Source organism: Lissotriton vulgaris, chromosome 3_1, assembly GCF_964263255.1.
Source record: "Lissotriton vulgaris chromosome 3_1, aLisVul1.2, whole genome shotgun sequence".
NCBI classification, from domain to species: domain Eukaryota; kingdom Metazoa; phylum Chordata; class Amphibia; order Caudata; family Salamandridae; genus Lissotriton; species Lissotriton vulgaris.
The window spans coordinates 1,475,689,964-1,475,713,056 of NC_141689.1; positions in this window are offsets into that span (position 1 = coordinate 1,475,689,964).

Consider the following 23,093-nt stretch of genomic DNA (forward strand, 5'->3'; position numbering starts at 1 on the left):
ATACCATCTCCATAAACAAAAATGGCTACTCTTTCTTCAATGACCTGAATGTCTGATTTCAATGACATGATCTCACCCAATCAGGACACCTCACGAATTACCCAGAGGTTAGCAACTTCTCCTGGCTCATCACTTGTCCTACACATACTGCTAGAAACATCCTGGACACAGTCTTCTATGAGATGGGAATAATATCAGTATACTACAGGAAAAGTGACCAACAACGTTAAGTAGAGATTAGAAGAAACTAATCTTTTCAGCATCCATTGGCAATCTCACAATCAAACCTAATACAAGAAATGGGGCAGCTCTACATCTGTGTTTTGAAGGTTCAGACAGACTCATGCCCTTCACGGCGTACTTGTAACTAAACCATAAAAATAAATACTCTTGGCTCAAAAAAAACATGACAATAAAAACAGAAATAACTTGATTCAATAGCCAATGCAAAAAATCTAACTGCAAACATGACACAATTCATCTATGGTGACTTCACAGGACATATAACCTGTCCACGTCATACCAATGAATCTCATAGGATCCTCGCAAAAGTCCATAATCTAGAGTGCACCACCATCAAGACCTCCTTTGGCTACCTCAAGCTTTCCATAACAACATCACAGACCACATTGTTTCAGATGCAAAGACACTGGAACAACATCTTAGGGGAAAAAGCCCCACTGCCCATCTCACTGAGATTGAGATAAAGTAGACTACACTAACTGACCTATTACAATGAACTCTCGGACACCCAATCCAAGGAAGTTGTCAGTAACCATCAGAATTTTGTTCTGCTCAAACCTTCAGGGACAGCCTGCTCTCATTGACAGTCCTCCCCCCCCCTCCCGCCCCAGCAAGGATGACTGTCAGCATCTATTACATATGGCATATGATTTTCTAAACCAAATACCACTTATATAAAACATCCAACAAAGAGGCATCAATATCTAGCAGACCCTTCCAGTGACAGACCAATGATGAATGACATTCTTTAAAAACTTACTCAAAGAGAGGCCTTAACCTAGGTCAGCAACTACCTGGGGAAAAAAAATTCAGACCATCAAACTCGATTTTACCCAGGAAGGGGCACTGAATCTGCCCAATTTCGATCTGGGAAAACCTGAAAACTAAGGTGGACAACCATGGAGGTGATGCACTGCTACTATTGAACCTGTTCTGTGCTTCTCATACAGTCCATCACTACTCCCACCTATTGACACTAGAGGAAGTTGGAATCGAAGGAAGCATCCTAGAATGGATATCCTCCTATAGCTAAGAAAGAGCTAGCATCACATTACTGCTGCCATCTCCAGCACCTCTCTTCATCATCATCGCTAGCATACCAACAAAGCTTGACAATCTCTCCTCTCCTCTTCAAAGCCTACCTCAGCCTTCTACCTGACAAAATCAAGCCATTCAAGTTCCTATGTTATGATTATTAAATTATAATTTCCAACCATAATTGTCTTTTTGAAAATATCCTTGCAAGGCAATTGCTAACCCCACTCTTAAGTTCTAAAGTATTCTATCCCATTTTGAAAACAAGCAGCAGTCAGAGGGATGTATGAGGTCGGGTTCCTCATTAGGAAAAGACCAAACATATTTTCAGGTTTGCTTTTGAAACAAATGCATCTGCAGCACGGCTGCTTCTAAAATACACAGGATAATCGTCAATATAGTAACATACTTTCAAAAATAGGCTACCTCTAATTTGCGCAAGTGTAGGAGGATGACGAGCTGTCTTCAGGCACAGCACAAGCAACAAGAGGGCTTGCTTCCTGCCTTCCAGCAAAAACAGCAGCTACAGCAACAGTTACTTGCTCCTTCCCGCAGACGAACAGCCATATGACACAGCACCATCTCAGAAAAGACCAAGAATAGAGGTAGCAGGATCTTTATTAAAGTTTGGCCATAGAGAGCACATTAAATGTCTACCCTTTGATGCTGTCAAAACAACTGGGTCATTGACATTTGGAACTGCATCTGTATGGGGTTTAACCGCCCACTGGTAGGGACCACATATCCTGAAGTACTGTGCTAGCCAGACACCAATGCATCTTTTATCTACCTGCTTACAAGGGCCATGGTGACCATGAGGCAGCCTGCTCTCTCTCCACCTCGGTTGGCCATGTTGCTTTCTTTGAGGAACAAGTGTCAGATGCTAAAAAAAGCACTAGCAGTTCGTCTAAAAGATCCCCACTGCCGCGAATGGCTGAAGAACTAAATTGCAAACAGCCCTGGACTACATGAATCCTGTGTGAGGAAGAGAAATGTAGGGATTGAGGACCAGTATTTTAGGAGGTATTGATGGGCAACATATATGTGGAGAAAAAGAACAGTAAGGAAGCGAATCAAGGGAGTGGACGGGGGCAAGGAAGATGAGGAAGGGCAATGGCGGAGTATGGGAGAAATGTTGAGGTGAGAAAGGGAACAGGGATGAGAACTGATGGGTGATTTAAGAACAATAAATCTGAGCGAACTTGAGGAATGAATGCCTGGAAGGAGGAAGATGGGGAGTCGAAAGACTGAGGGAACTTGAATAAGGTAACAGGAAGCACCAGATGCTTGTAAGATGATGGTTGAGAGGGGCTAAGATAGAGATGAAAGGGAGAAGAAGGGCTGAGAGGTACAGGACAATAGCGTCGAAGAGAAGAGGAAGGGATGAAAGTACATGAGAAACAGGTTAAGAGAGGAGGACTGGTTGGAGAAGGGCGAGGTGAAGAAAATAAATAGTAACTGCTTATGTTCCCCTGTCATTGACTACTTTGTATTCTAGTGATACAGACAACAATTGGTCCTAACGCATATGTTAACAGTTATGTCGAATAAATTGATCAATCCTGACACTATAATAGTAGTCACATGACTTCAACCCAACCAAAATAAAGAGAAGAGTCCAAAAACATTACAACTTACAACACAATCAATCGAAATGAATTGAAAATTGCATTGAGAATATATCATATATACACATATACACGATTGCTCCAAGTTTTGTCTCTCTGTGAGAAAAAGTATCCCTGCGAGGGACTTCAATTCACTTAATTTATTTTAAAACTGTGCCATCTGATTCAATCAAGTTTTAGCTCTCTGTGAAGCAAAGTATCTCGGCATCATTGAGACAAATCAGAAGGTGGAAAAGAGCTAGCAATAAGGGTGCACTGTTCAACAGATTGTAAGCCAGGTCAGAGGTTGCCCACCCACTCCACAGTGTCTAGTCTATAGCAAGACCTCTCTCTAATATTTAAATTTAGCAATGTGTACACAACTGAAGGGGGAGGAGTGGAAAGAGACATTTTGGGAGGGAAGGAATCATAAAGGTTAGATATGTCAGGACTTTAACTATAATTCAAGGGGTGGGAAGCAGAGGGTTAGCAGTGCTTAATTTGTAAAATAAAAAGTGCTGTGCCTAAAGTTTTTTTTTTTTTAATTTGTTTTTATTGTTGCATCACATATCGATAAACACAGTCATATATTTTCGTTGGTTGCAGCGTCAACATTCGGCTGCAGTCAACCAGTAGCGCAACTTTTTCATTTTTATTATACAACTCTTAACTTTAAGGGTCATCGATTGGATAATTGGTACATTTAAGATAGATCAGTGGAGCGTTCAAATCAACTATTACAACGGGCAAAGCCATTAATGCCACAATTTGCAGATCTATTATGCCAACCATGCGAGCCCGGAAAACCCTGGGGCTACCCTGTCTTAACCCATTTCCACCTTCCGTCCTCCCCTACTCAGTATCCTCCTCATCCCCTGAGCTATCCATGTCTTCCTCTTCTGGCAGCGGCTCACACAGCTCCCCCCTATAAGTGTTCCAAGGTGTCCATATTTTGTTCCATTTACGTGGGTTGGCTCTTTGTTGGTACACTGCCCTTTCCACCACCATAAGCATGTCCATATTCCGGCACTACTGTGCCAGGGTCGGCGTCTCGGATGATCCCCATTTCTGCGCTATATTTCGCTTTGCTAACATCGTTCCAATGACCACCCATTGCCTTCCATGTGGTGTTAAATTGTTTGGGCCCCATACATTCAACAAACAAACTCGGGGGTCAGGTGTGATCGGGATTTGTAAAGTCTGGGCCATCGTGCGTGTCACTCGCGGCCAATAGTCCACCATACTGGGGCAGGACCATAGGGTTTGGTACAAAGTGCCCTCCTCTCCACAGTGCCTCAGGCAGTAGGGGTGATCTGCTCTTTGGATTTTGTGCAGAGTGGTGCGTGTATAGTATATTCGGTGCAATATTTTAAATTGCACTAACCTAAATCTTGCCGAGATGCCAGCTTCTTTAGGTGACGGCAGCGCCGCGTTCCAGTCTGTCTCATCTAGTTCCCCTATGTCCCCCTCCCACTTTTCCTTCAATTTCTGCAACGGGTCGGGTAAGTTGTTTATGAGTTTACGGTAAGTGAGGGAAGTAGCACTGGCTTCCATGTAGTCTGTAAGTAGTCGGTCCTCCAACGGGGCCGATTCTGGGACATTAGTGCCTGGTTCTATTGCTGACATTAATGCGTGATGAATCTGTATGTAACGGTATGTTTCAGTAATGCCCAATTCGTACTGTTCCCTCAGGGTCTCAAACGAAACCACCCCATCCCTCGTCCACATATCGCCCACCGTGGAGATCCCGATGTTGTCCCACTGTTCGAAGCCTTTACTGTGTCTCAAATTTCCCAAAATTCTGGAGTCCCACAGGGGTGTGAGTCGTGTAACCACTCCCTCCCATTTTAGTCGTGTTTGGGCTTCATGCCATAGCGTCACAGTGTGTTTAGTCGGACCGCTAAGTTTTGCCGTCAAACCTTTATTGTAGAGTGGGGCCAGAAGCGTGTTTGTCCCTAGCTGCCGTCTGTCCGCCGCGGCCATATACGCCGGGTCGTCCTGTGGTCTGTGTATCCACTGGTTAATCACTTTGAGGTGGGCTGCCCAGTAATACAGTTCCAAATTTGGGAGTGCCATCCCCCCACTATACCAGTCTCGAATCAATTTCACATGTGCCACCCTGGCAGGTCTGTTTCCCCACAGTAAGCTGGACAGTTGAGTCGATATTTGTCGGAAGAACGACGATGGGACCAACACTGGCGTATTTTCCAGGACATATAGGAAACGGGGCAATGCCATCATCTTGAAAAGTGCGGCTCTGTCCAACAGTGTCAATGGGAGGGTTTTCCAGTGGTGCACGTCTGCTTTTAACCTGTCGAGCAGCGGTCTGAGATTTAAGTCTTGAAAGGTCGCATGCTCTCGTGTGATTTGGATCCCTAGATATCTAAAGGAGGTGGACTCCAACAATAATGGGCAGTCCGCACTTAGGTTCGGCGGCGTGCCGTGTAGCATATAGAGCACAGATTTCGACCAATTTATTTTGTACCTCGAGGCTGTGCCATGCCTCTCACACAAGGCCAGCAGTACCGGAATACCTGTTGCTAAGTCTGTTAGGTAGATCAACATGTCATCGGCATATAATGACACCCTGTCTTCCCAGTCGCCTCCCCACCGTATGCCCTTCAGTAACTGGGTGGTCCTAATGATGGTGGCTAAGGGTTCCAGCACCAGAGCGAACAGTAGCGGCGAGAGTGGGCATCCTTGTCTCATGCCCCTCGCTAGTGGTATTTCTCTCGAGATGTGGCCATTTGCCGTCACTCGGGCTACAGGGTTTTTGTACAAAAGTATAATCCATGCTATAAATTTTGGGCCGAAACCCATATGCTCCAGAACTGCAAAGAGGTAGCGCCATTCCACCAGGTCAAACGCCATTTTGGCGTCAAGCGACAGGACAGCTGCTGGTTCCGACAGTAGTGGAGCCCGTGCCATCACGCCGTGTAGGCGCCTGAGATTCATCGCCGTGCTCCTGTGCGGCATGAATCCGGATTGGTCAGGATGTATTAGGTGTACCAGATGAGGTAACATTCTGTTGGCTAGTAGTTTCGCTAAGATCTTGCTCTCGGCATTAAGTAGGGATATTGGACGGTATGACCCGCAGTCCTCAGGTGGCTTGCCGGGTTTCGGTATTGTTATTATAGTCGCTGCGCGTTGATCGGGCAGTAATTGTCCTTGTTCCAGACTGGCCTTAAACATATCTAGTAGGGGGGTTGCAAGCGTTTCCGTCATGGTTTTATACCATTCAATCGGTATCCCATTGGGGCCTAACGCTTTTCCTGAGTGTAGTGCAGTGATGGCTATCTGTAACTCTTCAGCGGTCAGGTCTGTTTCCAACTCCTCTTTATTGTCCTGCGACAGGGTGCGAGTGGGTACTCCTGCGAGAGACGCCTCCGCCATCTCCCGAGTGACATCGAATTCAGGAGAGTATACTGTTTGAAAGTGGTCGGCCAGGAGTTCAACTATCAATGAGGGACGGGTTTGTAATACCCCTGCAGGATCTCTCAAGTGTAGGATAGCCCTCTGCCCTTCCCGTTTTTTCTCTAACCGGGCAAGAAGCCTACCAGCTTTGTCACCTACGTCGTAGATTCTGTGTGCTGTAGTCGCTATATTGTCCACTACCCTGCGGCGTATGTGGTCGGTATGACGCTGCTGACACAGTCGGAGCCTGTGCAGCGTATCCCTCGTCGGGCCAGTCTCATGATCTCTGTTGGCCTTGGCGAGTCTGTCTTCTAGGTCTAGGAGCTCTTGTTTTTGTGTGCGTTTGTACCTTGTGATAGTGGAGATAGCCTGTCCCCGGAGAACCATTTTGTACGCTTCCCATAGGATAATGGGGGACCTAACGGACCCTACGTTTTCAGCGAGGTATGTCCTCGTCCCTCTCTTAAGCGCTTTTGCTACTAAGGGTACTTTAAGGTACCCCGGGTGGATCGGGTAGATGCATGTTCGGGTCCGTCCAGGGATGGAGAGACTCAGTGTCAGGGGAGAGTGATCCAAAACACCCCTTGGTTTGATTTGTACGTCTTATATAGTGAGGGTGCCGTGTCCCAATGTTAGGAAATAGTCGATCCGTGATAAACTATCATGGACCGCTGAGTGATACGTGTATTGCTGGTCGTCTGGGTGGAATCGCCGCCAAAGGTCCACCAAGCCCTGTGCTTCCATAAAATCATATAGCCGGGAAGGCCCGGGAGACTGAGTTCTCACCGGGAATCTGTCTTGTGTGTTGTGTGCCACTGCGTTGAAGTCCCCACCTAAGATGAGATCCCCCTCTGGAAGGTCTAGCAGGAATTTCCCCAACTCTGGTAGTGCGACTGCATGTAGTGCCGGCGGGATATATACCGAGACCACATTGAGCGGCCTTCCTTCCCACTGCCCATGTGCCGCTGCAAAACGTCCCTTTGTGTCTAGTTTCGTGGATTGGAGTATGAATCTCGAAGAGCGGTGCATCAGAATCCCTGTACCACGGGACCCCCTAGTGAACTCTGAATGTACGATCATACTGTAGCCCTTCCTATCTAGTGCTTTGGTTGCTGTGCCTGTCAAATGTGTTTCTTGGAGTAGGACCCGGGCTGGGTTTAGTCTTTTTATACTCTGTAACACCAAACCTCTTTTAACTTTATCCCCTAGGCCCCTAACATTCCACGTCATGAGGCACAGCGGTGTCACCTGCCCCGTCCAGGCTACCTCCCTTCCTGTGTCAACCCGTGTGGAGTGTGCCATAACATCTGTGGTGGCTGACATTAGTATGTCGTGGTGATTATGTGCGAGCGAATTTCCAATGTTTCGCCTTACGGTTAGCGTGCACCATATAGTTCCAATCTTGACCAGTAGAACAGTTTGAAAAATGCAAAACCTCCCGCCCCCGAACACCCCCCCTCCCTGCCCCCCTGCTAAACGGACCTAAAACTGCCCGCCACCCCAACTCAGCAGAGTGCCTGATCCCAACCCAAAACACAGTACTTGCTCGCTGGGGTGAAGGACTCTCCGGAGTCGGCGGCCCCCCTCCTTGACCACGGAGGACCTCTGCCCAGTGTCCATGGCAGCACTCCCGGTCAGCGTTACAATTGGCCTACATAGGCCGCATCGGGAAGTCATTGCTCTTCATTGTCTTCTGTTTCTGGTATGTCGTTCAGAGGCGAGTGTGAGTCCGCTACTCCCCCAGATGACTGGGAACCCGTTCGGGGTCCATTATTGCGATGTTTGTTCGACCTGTTGGAACGGCGAGGCAGGCCTGCCGGTCTCCACCCCTCCAGCCAATCCTGAGCGGCCTCTGGAGTGTCGAAAAACCATGTGCTATTGTCCGCCACTATCCTCAGTCTGGCTGGAAAAAGCATTGAGCAGGGAATCTCCCTCGCCCTAAGTTCTTTTTTAACTTCGAAAAAAGTTCTTCTTCTACGTGCGACTTCCGCCGTATAGTCAGGGAAGAATGCCAGTGTGGAGTTCTGTATTCTAATGGGGGGTGAAGTTCTTGCTGCTTGTAGGATCGCATCCCTGTCTCTGAAATGGAAGACTCGAGCAATGATCGGCCTTGGGTTAGCGCCGGTTTTCGGGCGTCCCCCGGGAACTCGGTGCGCCCTTTCCACTGTAAAGAAAGCGGAGAGACCCTTGGGCTGAAGGCTTTGTTTGATCAGGTTTTCAACATACAGGTCCATCGCTCTTGTGTCTTCTGATTCCGGAACCCCTATGATACGGATGTTGTTCCGTCTCGAGCGCCCTTCCTGGTCATCAACCCGCTTGTCCCGCAGCTCCTTGTTTTCTTTTGTGATCCGCTCCATACTTATCTGCAGTTCTGAAACATCTTCCACCAACGATTTGGTCACTACTTCCATTGCATTCACTTTTTCTGTCATTTTATGGAAGTCTGCACGTATGAGTGTTATTTCTGCTGAGATCGATCCCACTGTTGCCTGTACCTGGGTGAGGGCCCGCATCACGTCGTCCAAGGTCGCTTTCTTGCCCCCCGCTGAGTCCGCGGTTTTGCCCGCCTGCTGTCTCGCATCTGGCGAGGAGGCGGTAGACTTATCATAGGCATATCTTTCAAGACGGGCTTGTGCCGCTCCGCTTTTCGGCCCTTTACCGGCCATCCTGGCGGTCCCTTCCGCTGCGTTCCGCCGAGGCTGCTCTTTATGCAACCAGTTCCCAAATGGCGTTGCGTCCGTTAAGAAGATACCCCTGTGGAGGCCTTCTGCTCACTTTACGACCCCCGGATCGGGCCGAACGGTCCCGAGGGTCACTGGTCGATGGGGTTGCTCCCCGTCTTGCCACCAAGTCTGTCGCGGACGCGGCCCTCGCCTCCTGCCAAGCTCAGTTTGCCGCCCAATCACCGTCCGTAGATCCTAGTTGTTGCACCCGATGTTCCGCAGTGTCTCTACAGCCCGGTTATCCCGGTGCGTGTCGTTGCATGAGGGGTATGGGGCCCCGAGAGGATGAGTCTGTGCACTGGAGCCTGCGCCTATATCGTGGAGGTTAAGTCCGGATAGTCGCCTGAGTGCCACCGCCTCCAGTCGCGCCACTGTATGATGGATTTTGCACTCTTTTTCACCGGGCAGCCAGTGGTCTGTAGGATGACTTCTGTTGTCCTCCACCGGAACTGTCGGCTCTCGGGGAGGCCAGCGCGGTCTTTTCGCTGTTTCGCACCCCGGGCCCACCCGTGCTCCGCGTCCAAGATGGCGACTTCGGCCCGGAGGTCGCAGGAATTATTGCTTCCGTACGTTCGCTGGGAGCGTTCTAAACCACCACGGAAGTACCGACAAGGATGTCTGGTCATCCGGACCCCAGCCCCTCAAGTTCGGCGATGGCGCTGTTTCACTGTTCCTTCCTGCGTCACGAGCTCGTCCACGAGCGGGCGCTTCTGGTGTTAACTCGCCCTGATTGTAGTACTTCCTGTCGGCTCGCTGCTTCAGTCTGCGGCCCGGCTGTAGGCCGCCTCAGCTGCCCGCACGGGCTTCACTCGGAACTGTACTTCCCGATGTCAGATTTTCGTTCCGCTTGTCTCCGTTTGTGCCGCCCGGTCCTGGGCGTCGGTCCCTTCCCGTAGGAGATTTTTGTGTGACGGATCAGTGGTCGGATCGTCGAGGAGGCCGCTTCAACAGCGGAGCTCGCCTTCTATGCTGTCGCCATCTTCGGCTGCTAGCCACGCCCCCCATGCCTAAAGTTTTTGAGGTAGGAGGAAGGGCAATCTTTGAAATGGAAAACACTAAGTACGAGTATTTTCTGTTTTGAAGGACTCACTTCTGGCTCAGAAGAGCCAGCACTCTGATTTGGGGAAACAAATTGCGATTGACAAACCAATCAATGATGCCCACCTCCCTGTCTGGCACAAGTTTATTACTCCCTCTTTTCTCACATAATGAATACTCCTGTTTGTCCAACACCTTCATCAATTGAATTTATGTTGAAGCACCACCACTCTACTAGTAACTTAATCATGCATTACTGTTCTTTCTACAACAACTTTATTATTCTGTTATCCAGCATTTTCCCAAGGAATCTTATCGCTTGATCCCTTCAACAGTTTAAATAAATCCAGTGAAGTCTACCCAATTATATAATTCACAAATACTTAAGCAGCAGCCAAGTCATTTTTGGTGCACTGCTGTCACACCTATTCACAAAGGATATTACCATTTAATTGTTTGGTGCTCCAGTGTTTCAATTCAATTCAATTCAATATATTTATATAGCGCGCTACATACCCAGAGGGTCTCAAGGCGCTTGAGGGGAGGTGGGGAATTACTTCTCGAATATCCAAGTTTTAAGTTGTTTTCTGAATGCTAGGTGGTTTTGAGTGAGGCGAATTTGCATGGGAAGTGAGTTCCAGGTTTTGGCCGCTAGGTAGGAGAATGATCTTCCTCCCATTGTGGTTTTGTTGACTCGGGGAACAGCAGCGAGGGCTTGGTTGGAAGAGCGCAGTTGGCGGGAAGGGGTGTCGAAGGAGAGACGTGTATTGAGGCATCCGGGTCCAAGTTCATAAAGAGCTTTGTGTGCGTGGTTGAGGAGGCGGAAAGTAATCCTCTTATTGACAGGAAGCCAGTGGAGGTTTTTCAAGTGACCAGAAATGTGTTCTTTACGCGGGATGTCTAATATGAGTCTGGCTGATGCGTTCTGGATGCGTTGGAGTTTTTTCTGAAGTTTTGCGGTGGCACCGGCGTAAAGGGTGTTTCCGTAGTCCAGGCGGCTTGTAACCAATGCGTGGGTGACCGTTTTTCTAGTTTCGGTGGGGATCCAGCGAAATGTTTTTTTGAGCATGCAAAGAATGTTGAAGCAAGATGAAGAGACGGCGTTGACTTGTCTGGTCATCGAGAGTGAGGAGTCCAGGATGATGCCCAGGTTCCGTGCGTGATCCGTCGGGATGGGTGCTTTTCCGAGGGCTTCTGGCCACCAAGAGTCGTCCCAGGCGGAGGGGGAGGTACCTAAGATAAGGACTTCTGTTTTGTCTGAATTTAGTTTCAGACGGCTATGCTTCATCCATTCAGCTACCTCTTTCATTCCTTCATGTAGGTTCGTTTTGGCGATGTTTGGGTCTTTGGTGAGTGAGAGGATCAGTTGGGTGTCGTCAGCGTAGGAGATGATGTTGAGGTTGTTTTGGCGTGCGATGGTCGCGAGGGGGCTCGTGTATACGTTGAAGAGGGTGGGGGTGAGTGAAGATCCTTGTGGCACGCCGCAGATGACTTCAGTGGCCTCTGACTTGAATGGTGGGAGGCGTACTCTTTGAGTTCTTCCGGCAAGGAATGAGGTGATCCATTCCAGAGCTTTTCCTTGGATTCCGATGTTTCTGAGTCGTTGTAGCAGGGTGTCATGACAGACTGTGTCGAAGGCTGCGGAGAGGTCGAGGAGGATGAGGGCGACTGTGTCTCCATTGTCCAGTAGAGTTCGGATGTCGTCTGTTGCTGCGATGAGTGCGGTCTCTGTACTGTGTTTGGCTCGGAAGCCGGACTGTGAGGAGTCGAGGGATTTATTGGCTTCAAGGAAGGCGGCGAGTTGGTTGTTGACAGCTTTCTCGATGACTTTGGCCGGGAATGGAAGGAGCGAGATGGGGCGGTAGTTTTTGAGTTCGGTGGGGTCAGCTGTGGGTTTTTTCAGAAGGGCGCTGAGTTCGGCGTGTTTCCAGCTTTCTGGAAAGGTGCCGGAGTTGAGGGAGCAGTTGATGACGTCTCGGAGGTGTGGTGCTATGATGGAGTCTGCTTTGTTGAAGATGTGGTGAGGGCATGGGTCTGTGGGGGATCCTGAGTGGATGGAGTTCATCAGGCGGATGGTGTCATCAGTGGAGATTGGGTTCCAGTTATTGAGGGTGTTCAGGGGTGGTGAGGGATCAGTAGAACGTTGAGTGGGTTGGCTTCCGGGTTGGTTGTCGAAGCTGTTGTGGATGTCTGAGATTTTGTCGTGGAAAAATGAAGCTAAGGAGTCGCAGAGGGTTTGAGATGGAGTGAATTACGCGTTGTGCTTAGTTGCTGTGCTTCATGGATACTTTTTAAGTCAGAGGACCCAATTCACAGAACTAACTTAAGACAAAATCCTAAACTTACTACTTTTGGTACTCACAGAAGGCATTTAGTAGTAGTAAAGTTAGGATTTTGTCTTAAGTCTGTACTAAGTTTTTCTTGAGTTTGTCATAAGTCTGTCTTAAGTCTGTCTTCAGTTTGTCTTAAGTTTGTCTTAAGTCTGTCTTAAGTCTGTCTTGAGTCAGTCCTAAGTTTGTCTTAAGTCTGTCCAACTACTTTTGGTATTCACAGAAGGCATTTAGTAGTAGTAAAGTTAGGATTTTGTCTTAAGTTTGACTTGAGGCAGACTGAAGACAGACTTAAGACAGTCTTAAGACAAACTTAAGACAATCTTAAGACAATCTTAAGACAAACTTAGGACAGACTTAAGACAGACTTAAGACAGACTTAAGACAGACTTAAGACAGACTTAAGAAAGACTTAAGACAAACTTAAGACAGACTTAAGACAAGCTTAGGACAGATTTAAGACAGACTTAAGACAGTCTTAAGATAAAATCCTAACTTTACTACTACTAAATGCCTTCTGTGAATACCAAAAGTAGTAAATTTAGGATTTTGTCTTGTTAGTTCTGTGAATCGGGCCCAATATATTCATATTTCGAAATGTGTGATGCATTTCAGACTATCTAAGTTCTCTATTATGTATCATCCAGAAATATTGTAAGGGATTTGAAAGTCAAGGCTAACATGCATATCTATTGAGTTCTGTGTGTTATAGAGCCTGAACTAAAGACATTGTCTTCCATGACTGCAAAATGTTTTATTGCATTTATGTAATGACATTTCTATAGCATTTTGTCTTTCCCTCCTGATTTAGGAACACATTTTTGTTGGCTTTTTGCGATTCTGAGGACTTTACCACTTCTATCCAGTGCTAAAGTAATTGTGGTCTCTCCTTCAACCATGGTAAAATTGGCTTACACCCAATTGGCCCATTTAATATACTAGTAAGAACCTAATGAAGCCTAAACCTTCCTTTTTAATACATATGTCACCCCTAGGATAGGTCCTAAATAGCTAGTAGGGCAGGGTGTAGTGTATTTAAAACATTGGACAGTTACTTTTTATTTTTATATATTGTGAAGTGAAAAACTCTTACATTTGTTTTTCACTATTGCAAGACCTACCACACTCATAGGATAACAAGGGTTACCTTATTACATTTAATAAGTGATAACTTTCAACTAGGAGCAGGAAGAGAGGTCCAGTTTGGGTTCTCAGGAATTGTAATTAAAAGCCCTCTTTAGTGGTAAAGTCGGATTTTTATTCACATGTCTGAAAATGCCACTTTTAGAATGTTGGCATTTTCTTGTTCCCAGCGTTTGGTGTCTGCTGCCTGTATCCTGGGTCACACGACTAGGTGTAGTTGCCTCTTAGCGGTCACAGGATGCTTGTTTCCGGTCAGGGAAGACCTGGCTTGGCAGTTTGGGCTGGACTGTTCCCATGAGGCATAGGGTCAAGACTGATTTGCATATAGCTGGGTCTGAAGTGAGGTGGTTGAGTGTCTGAAAAGTTTCAGCGCTCCATCCATCATCTCCTTATGTTTGCGTAGTTCCTTTTTTCACCTTTGTGTATTACTCCCAGACAGTGAGACAAAGAGAAGCTAGGTGATGGGCTACTCTGAGTTAACAAAGGGGAGGAGCTGTCACCTACCACACTTGCACATCACAAAGGCCATGCCTGAGTACTCTCACAAAGGGGGTTGACACTAGTCTATTATGACCACAGAAAATCTGCTACCAGGGCAGGGAGAAAGGAAATTACAGCCACCTCTGGGGGTAGAATCCTATGGAAGCTTCTCCTACTTCAAAGTGGGCCCAGGTATAAATATTGGACTTCAGGCCTGATAGAGAATTGTATTAAAATTAATATAATTAAAAGCAACTTGTCCAATGACTACGTGCAATTATGAACTGACACAACTTTAAAATGTGCAAAGTTTGTAGTACCTAGTTATATCTGTTTGTACTAGGCCTCAGAATGTTAAAACAAGCCTCGCTATTTGAGCAGGAAAGTTGTATGTCCTGAGATGTGCACAAAATGCTAGATAGTTGACCTTACCCTGACCTGTTTTATTGTAAAGCCTCATACCACAATGTATTAAGAATGTACTAGATTAATAATAATACTTTTTTTGTGTTTTGCTAGAAACACTTTATTATTAAATAGGATGGCTTCATATTATTTTACAAAATGCATGCATAGAGAATGTTAATAATTTAACATATATATACTTATTTTTTTGAAAAACCTTTATTGTAGCATTCAATAAAAATACAAGCATGGGCCTACAACCGCTGGGGCCGGCCGCTAAACAAAATTGAGACCGTCTATATCAAAGTATGAAACAGCTCATCAGCCGACAACTCTGAGGTCCGGCAGCGATTCAGGATAAAACTTGTATTAGAATGCACTACTAAGGATCAGGTGCCATACAATCAAACAGAAGAATACGGAGGACAGGACAAGAGACAGGATATGCACATAATAACCGCTATAATGGAACATTGGCGCTGAGGCATATGGATCGGTGCAAACAACAATATAATATACATTCGATGTTGAGCGCCAGTTCTCAGGGCCAGCCCACCTGGGAATCAGGATATCATAAAAGCATAAGCACTAAATATAAGTACACGATGAGAATCCGAATGAATCGTCAGCTATACTGATCCTTTAAGGAAGAGAAAGGGAGGGAGAAAAAGGCCATAGAAATAAAAAAGGCAAAATAAAAAACCCCTTTCCAGCCCCCAACCCTGCACCCCTGCAAATGGCTACAGCCTAACCCCACTAGCAGCGTGCCTGTCGCCCCTAATAACTAAAACCCTAAAAGTAGGAAAAAGAGTGGAGGAGGGCTTATCCGTTTGGGCTCCCAGCCCCTTTAGCCCCCCACTGCCAGAAACAGACACCCCCTATCACTAAAAGACCAAAGTATGACAACACTTATAGGAGAAATTAGGGGGCACCGTGATACACCTCCCAGCCTCTTAGATCAAACAGTTGCAGGTCTAACACCCGCAAAGGCTCCAACCCGTCCCGACCTGGTTGAGCTCATCCTTGGCCCTTCCGAACCAGCACACAAACCCCTCCCAGCGAGACCCAAAGGCACACAAAGGAGTAATAAAGGAGAAGGGAGTCATCCAGAATCGATCTATGACGACTCATAGGCAGTGAGTCCACAAAAACTTCAGACGCAGGAGAACTCTCCCTCCTAGATGGAAAAACCCAATGTACCTTGCCCAGGACTTGCAAAGTCACCAAGAAAGGAGAAGAGGACCTCAAAATGAATGGAAAGTCACCTACAAAAGTTTCCGGGAGGGGGACGCCTTTCGGTACCTCCAAAGTCAATGGTGGTGGAAGGTTCGGCAATACACTGACAACCTTGGGAACACCGTCCTCCAGGGCACTATCCGATGGTTTCAATACTTGCTTCCTCACGGGGTTCTCGCACGGAGTCAAAATGGCCGCAGTTTGAGCGGCTGCAGATTGCTGTTCCGACAGTAAGGCTTGGTCCGGTTCCACCAGGAGCATCTCAGATAGGCACGTGTCCATTTTGCTCAATAAGACATCCACATGTGAGTGAAACGGCCAAATTTCTGCCAGTATTGACCTCAGCGATGGCTCAAGTACCATTCGATCCATAGTCTCACGTCCAACACCAATCACAATCATCTCCCCGGGTGAATCTGGCATCCTCGGGGGGGACAAACAGGATCCCGAACGTGCAGATGCGGAGGGTGACCAGTCTTTATTCGCAGCCACGGTCAACTCGGTTAAAGCCGCAGGCCAAAGACCCCGACCCACCGAACTCCGTCGGGCCCAGTACTGGGTCCGCGGGACGGGGACCCCCACCCGCAGCCACCAGCAAGCGGAGTCACTCCTCCATCGATGCTGAGCAATAGAAACAATCGCCGCCAAATTCGGGCTTAAACAAAGCCTCCACTCCGATTGACCGGACCAGCCTGGGTCTCCCAGCCGATGTTGTTGCACTGCAGCCCGGCTGTTAAAATAATCGAGGCCCCGGCTTCACCGCTGGAGTAGGCCACAATCTTCAACTCGACGGAACTTCCTCAAACCAGCCAATAAAGGTTTCCGGATTTCACCATCGGGGTGCGGAGCAGTTCATGTACACAGGGGCTCGGAGTAAATTCAGGATAATGTACAGGATATTGCGGCGGGATACGGAGGTCGTCGGAGCCGGGAGCCTAAGCAGCCATCTTGTTTGCTGACGTAGCTCCTCCCCCAATTTAACATATTTATTTTCCGATTATAATACGAAAATGTGATGCTGAATAATATTAGTTACAGCAAATGTTTCAATTTCATATAAATCTATTGTTTAACCTAACATACAATTTATTTCATTAGAAGGTTAGAATGTGCTCATATTCATGGGAAAGGATGTCTAAGAATCGAAAGGTCTCATATGTAAACAATGTTTAAGAATGTTTCAAACTTCAAGGTAATTCTCATAATTGTGAGCAAGAACGTCGGAAAGGATATGACGCGACTGTTCTCAAAAATAATCGAAAGCCCACTGGTCAAAGGGATAGGAAGATACAGAATGAACTGCCACATTTTTCACTTAACTGTTTATATTAGTGTATTAGGGCCTGATTCACAGAACTAACTTACTCATTTTGGTATTCACAGAAGGCACTTACTCATTTTGGTATTCACAGAAGGCACTTACTCATTTTGGTATTCACAGAAGTTAGGAGTCCTAACTTTAGGACTCCTAAATGCCTTCTGGTAATACCAAAAGTCTTAAAGTTAGGATTTTTCTCAGTTTAGGAGTAGTAAAGTTAGGAGTCCTAACTTTAGGACTCCTAAATGTCTTCGGTGAATACCGAAAGTCTTAAAGTTAGGATTTTTCTCAGTTTAGGAGTAGAGCTTTCACCTCAACGACCCCAATGACGCAGCCAACCTCCTTGAAAGTATGACCAACCTCGGCCTCTCCCAAGTGTCACCGACCCCACTCACATCAGCAGGCTCACACTTGACCACATCTTTACAATCTGCAACAGAATCAGGAACAGCCATGTCACGTAGCTCACCTGGTTGGACCACTCAATGGTCCAGTTCACCATCTCAGCACCCCACCACCTCCACAAACCAGCCCAAGACCACCCACAGGAGCTGGAACAAAATACCAGGAAAAACAACGGACCAAAGCCCTCAGCTCCTCCCTGCTGGCCATCAGCTCCAACCTCGAAGAGGCTGTCAAGAGTTTCAACACTTGGATCGCCAACTGCGCCAACAGAATCGGCTCTATCAAGCCTGCCAAACCAAGCAGACCTGCCAAACACACCAGCTGGTGCACCCTGAAACTAAAAACCACCTGCAAATTCTTAGAATGGATTTGGCGTTCTAGCAAAGAGCCAAGCGACTGCAATAATTTCAAGCTGGCACTGAACGATTACCACCAGCGACTAGGAGGTGTGAAAAGTGACGTCCTGGCCGCTCGCCTTGAAGCCAGCTCCAAGCACAGCAAAGAACTCTTCAACGCTGTCAAGGAGTTCTACAACCCCTCAGCAACCAAAAACATCCTCACCCCTTCCCAAGATCTCTGTGACACCCTAGCAGACTTCTTTCACAACAATATCACCACCATCTATGAACACATTGACCCCCAAACCTCCAACTTCTGCTACCTCAGCCTCCTTAACCTCACTGACCCCCACACGGACCCCAGGATCATAACATGGGACCAACTCACAACACAGACCATGCCTACCATCATAAGCTCCATTCACTCCGGAGCACCCAGGGACCCCTATCCCCACACGTTCAACACCATCAGAAAAGAACTCACCACCATCCTCAACGTTCCAATTACGTCTGCCACCTTCCCAGAGGAATGGAAACTTGCTGAAGTCAAACCACTCCTCAAAAAACCTTCTGCAGACCCGAAAGATCTAAGAAATACCGGCCCATCTCTCTGCCCCCTTTCCCTGCCAAAGTCTTGTAAAAGGCAATTAACTGCCAACTCACAAACTACCTAAAGAACAATGACCTCCTAGACCCATCCCAATCTGGGTTCTGATTGAACCACAGCACAGAATCCACCCTAATCACAGCCACTCTGGTGCTGCAATGACTGGTATTCGAGGTCCCTGTCCCTCAGTGCTGCCCCGTGCCTGTCCTTGCCCATTGCTACATTGAGCTGTTTTTGCCTTTATTTGCCTTTCGGTTGTGTTGAGTTGTTTTTGACTTTATTTTCTCCTCCTCTACTCCGTTCTGTTTTTGCACTTTTCTGGCCGATATTTCCAGCTGTCCGTTTTCCTTGTCTGCCTCCTTTTCCCGCCGCTGCTGCGCCCGCGGCCCCTCCCGAATCCCACCACCCAGCTGTCCCGCCCTCCCCCGACCCGTACTGAATGGCAATACAGTAGAGAAATAGTCCCAGTGGGACAATTCTTAAGAACGAAGGACGAAATTAAAACATATTAAGCATTAATACGCTAAAACACTACGGATATATAGAACAATGTTATTTAATCACATTGTACATCTCTGAATGCTTAAAAATTAGCAAATGAATCAACATAAATTGCTCCAAAAGTAGTGCCAGTGCCCCACAAAAGGGGAAGAAAAAAAAGGGAGAATTTATGGTGCATCAAGTGAGGGTTGTACAAGTGTAAAGGGGAAGTAGTGACATTATACACATCACATAATTATTTACAGTGAAAATCGTCTTATTAAGCCACAAATTTAAATGATAAGCAGTACACAGCCTTGATCTGGAGTACTAAATCACAGTGAAAAAGCACTGTTGATCCAGCTGGCAAATAACCGTAACACAGTCGACGTTTCGACCCCTAAGAAACAAAGTAGGCTCTTTTAGTCCATACGCTGGGGTCTTCCTCAGGAAGGAAAATGGGGCACCATAGGCCACTCTGAACTCGATGCTATTGTAGTAGTGGTTGGGCCCATAGGCTCCAAAAGACAGAGAGCGGATAGATGGCACTTAGGACATTTTAATTTGAAAATGATCCCTGTGAGACAACAATTCCACCAGGGAATGTTAATATGTAATTTTGGTCCAAAGGTACAGAGCCTTCCAATTCCGCTGTTCAACAATCTGTAATGGAAAACAGGTTTGCCTATATGGGTTGAGCACGATTACAACTTGCGTGTATTTCTCAATCTGCAATCTGCCAAATGTACATGTTCTTTACCCAGGTCCCAGAGGCTTCATTGGGTTTACCCCGTTTTTTGGAAGTCCCTACTGAATGGCGGTCACTCAAAGGATGCACCAAAGGCAAGCCCGTCTGCACCTGTCTGCAACCCAACCACTACCAGCGCTAGGAACCCTGGTCCTCCTTACCTGCCAACGCTACAGCTCCAAGACTATCTACGCACTCAACGCCAGCAAAAACGACAACTGCAAGCTCGCCTCATCCCTCGACACCCACGGACCCTTCACCTGCCAACACTGTCACCGCTCCTTCACCGAGACATAGGACCCTCCTCCACCCTCAGCAGTAACTCCTCTGCACCCCAAACCCTGCAATGCATCCCCCTCAATGTCCGCTCCCTCTGCAGACATGCCACGGAAATCTAGGACCTCGTCCACAGCACCACTCTTGACATAGCCTTCTGCACTGAAAACTGGACGAACGCCCCCTCAGGACCAGACATTGCGATCGCCATCCCCCAAGGATACAACTATTTGCCTGAGCATCTACACCGACGGTCCCACAGATCTGATGGAACACCTCTATTTCAAGATACAGACCAACCCGTCCACCACCCTCTGAGTCACCCTCATCAACAGACCCCCCGGACCCCGATCTCCTTTCTCCGACTTCATCACCGACATCATCACCCCGCATGCCATCATCTCCACCGACTACACCTTTCTGGGAGACCTCAACTTCTACGTCGACAACCTCCAAGACCCCAACTCCACCTCCCTCCTGGACAACCTCCACAACAATTGCCTCAAAGAGATTGTACCAGAACCAACACACTCAGCAGGACACACCCTCGACCCCATCTTCACAGCAGGGAACTCCATCACCTTCAGCCACACCAAGGAACTCCCATGGACAGACCACCGCTGCGTACACTTCACCCTCAAAACTAACATCTCCTGCAGATGTCCACACCAGCTCCAATGCAGACATTGGACCAGGATCTCTGGACGACCAGCTCGCCGCCACCCTCAGCTACTCTGTTCCCACCATCACAGACGATGACTCTACCACTGCTGCCTGCACCCTATACAACTGGATCATTGACTGTGCCAACTTCATCGCCCCTCTTAAGAAAGTCTCCAACCCTCACACCAATAAAGCCAGCTGGTTCTCCACTGAACTTTGGGAATCTAGACGCGCCTGCAGATGCCTCAAAAAGCTTTGGAGGAAATCCAAATCCCCAGCTAAACTCGACAACATCAAAACAGCCACCACCATCCACCACAAACTCATTAGACACTCAAGGAAGAAGGCACTCCGGGATAGAATCTCCACCCACAGACACAACAGCAAAGAACTCTTTGGCACCATCAAAGAGTTCACCCAACTCAACATCGAAACTACAGACATCCCACCCTCCCAGGGCCTCTGTGACAGACTCAGCACCTTCTTCCACCACAAAATGAAGACCATTTATGACAACTTCGACAACAAAAACATCAACGAGGAACCCTCTCCCACCGTTCCCAGCCCCACAGAGCCGGCACTGGACTGCTTGTCCACCCTCAGCATCGAAGACACCCTAAAGATTATGAAGACCACCCACTCTGGGGCTCCCACAGACCCCTGCCCCCACCACATCTACCATCATTGACCCCTAGCTTCAACAAATCATCAACTGCTCCTTCAAGACCGCCTCATTCTCCGATGACTGAAAACACGCCGAAATCAACCCGTTCCTGAAAAAACCTTCGGCAGAATGCACCGACCTCAATAAATTCAAACTGATCTCCTTACTCCCGTTCCCAGTGAATGTCTTGGAAAAAGCCGTCAACAGCCAACTCGCTGCCTTCATAGAAGAAAACAACATCCTCGGCTCCTCCCAATCAGGCTTCATGAAGAACCACAGCACCGAAACCGCCCTTCCCGCTGCGACAGATGACATCCACTCCTTCCTCGACAGAGGAGAGACTGTGGCTCTCATCCTCCTAGACCTCTCTGCGGCCTGCGATACAGTCTCTCATCGCACCCTAGCCCGCAGACTCCAAGAAGCCGGAATCCAAAACAAGGCCCTCCGCTGGATCTTTCCTCTCCGGCAGAATTCAACAGGTCAGACTCCCTTCTCTCCTCTTGGAACCCACTCCGACCACCTGCGGAGTCCCCCAAGGATCATCCATCAGCCCAACCCAGTTCAACGACTACATGGCCCCGTTCGCATCCATCGTCAGACCACACAGACTCAACATCGTATCGTACGCAGACAACAACCAACTCATCCTCTCCCTGTCCAACAAACCCAACCAATCCAAACATAACTTTCAAGACAGTATGGAAGCAGTCACCAGATTGATGAAGAACAGCTGCCTACAACTCAAATCGAACAAAACGGAAGTGCTCATCATGGGCCCACACCCCAACGTCTGGAACAACACCTGTCCTTGGGAACCCCCCTCCCCCACGGACCACGCTCACAACCTCAGAATCATCCTGGACTCCGAACTCAAAATGGACCACCAGATCAACACTGTCGCCTCTTCCTGCTACCACACCTACAACTAAAGACCTTCAACTGGATTCCCCTCGAACACAGGAAACCTGTCACCCATGGCCTAATCAGCAGCAAACTAGACTACGGCAACCCACTCTACACCGGGATCAACAAGAACTTCACCCGCAAACTACAGAACGTCCAGAATGCCGCCGCCAGACTAGTCCTCCACCTACCGCCCCACTGCCACATCAGCCAACACCTACGGACTTTACAATGGCTTCCCGTCGAGTAGAGAATCATCATCAAGCTTCTCCCCATGCTCACACAGCCCTCCACAACCCGGACCCACTTACATGAACTACCGCCTCACGTTCCACGCACCCCAAAGTTCCTTCCGCTCTGCCCAGCTGTCCCTTGCAACTGTACCACGCACAAAGAATACCAGATCAGGAGGACGCTCCTTCTCCCTCTGCGTAGCCAAGGCATTGAATTCCTTTCTTCTCCAGCTCCGACAAACCCCATTGCTCTCCAAGTTCTTGAAGGACCTCAAGACCTAAGTTTCAATGGAGCTCCGTAAGCTCCCGGGAACTGCACCACCATGCCCCCCTCAGTGCCCTGAGACCCCTTTCAGGTGAGTAGCTGCGCTTTACAACCCCATATTGATTGATTGAATGATTGTTTGACTGACGACCGCAAGACTCTCCTAGACTGGGGAGAAACATCTGCACTGATCCTCCTTGACCTCTCGGTAGTCTTCAACACTGTGTCTCAAAAGTATCTACCAGAAATTGATTCAGGGGGACGCTCTCAAATGGCTCACATCCTTCCTCTCCGGAAGAACCCAGAGTGTCCACCTTCCACCACACACCTCAGACCCCAAGAACATCATCTGCGGCGTCCTCCAAGGGTCCTCTCTCAGCCCTAACCTCTTAAACGCTTACATGACCCCACTGGAAAACACTGTGGGGAATGGTTTTGAGTATGTCACCCTCCTTCTCCTTGTTGAAGAATTATTTTTTATTGTTATTTTTTATACTTGTTTTGTTAATGCTTTGTGGAGTTCAGTACAGTGATGCCAT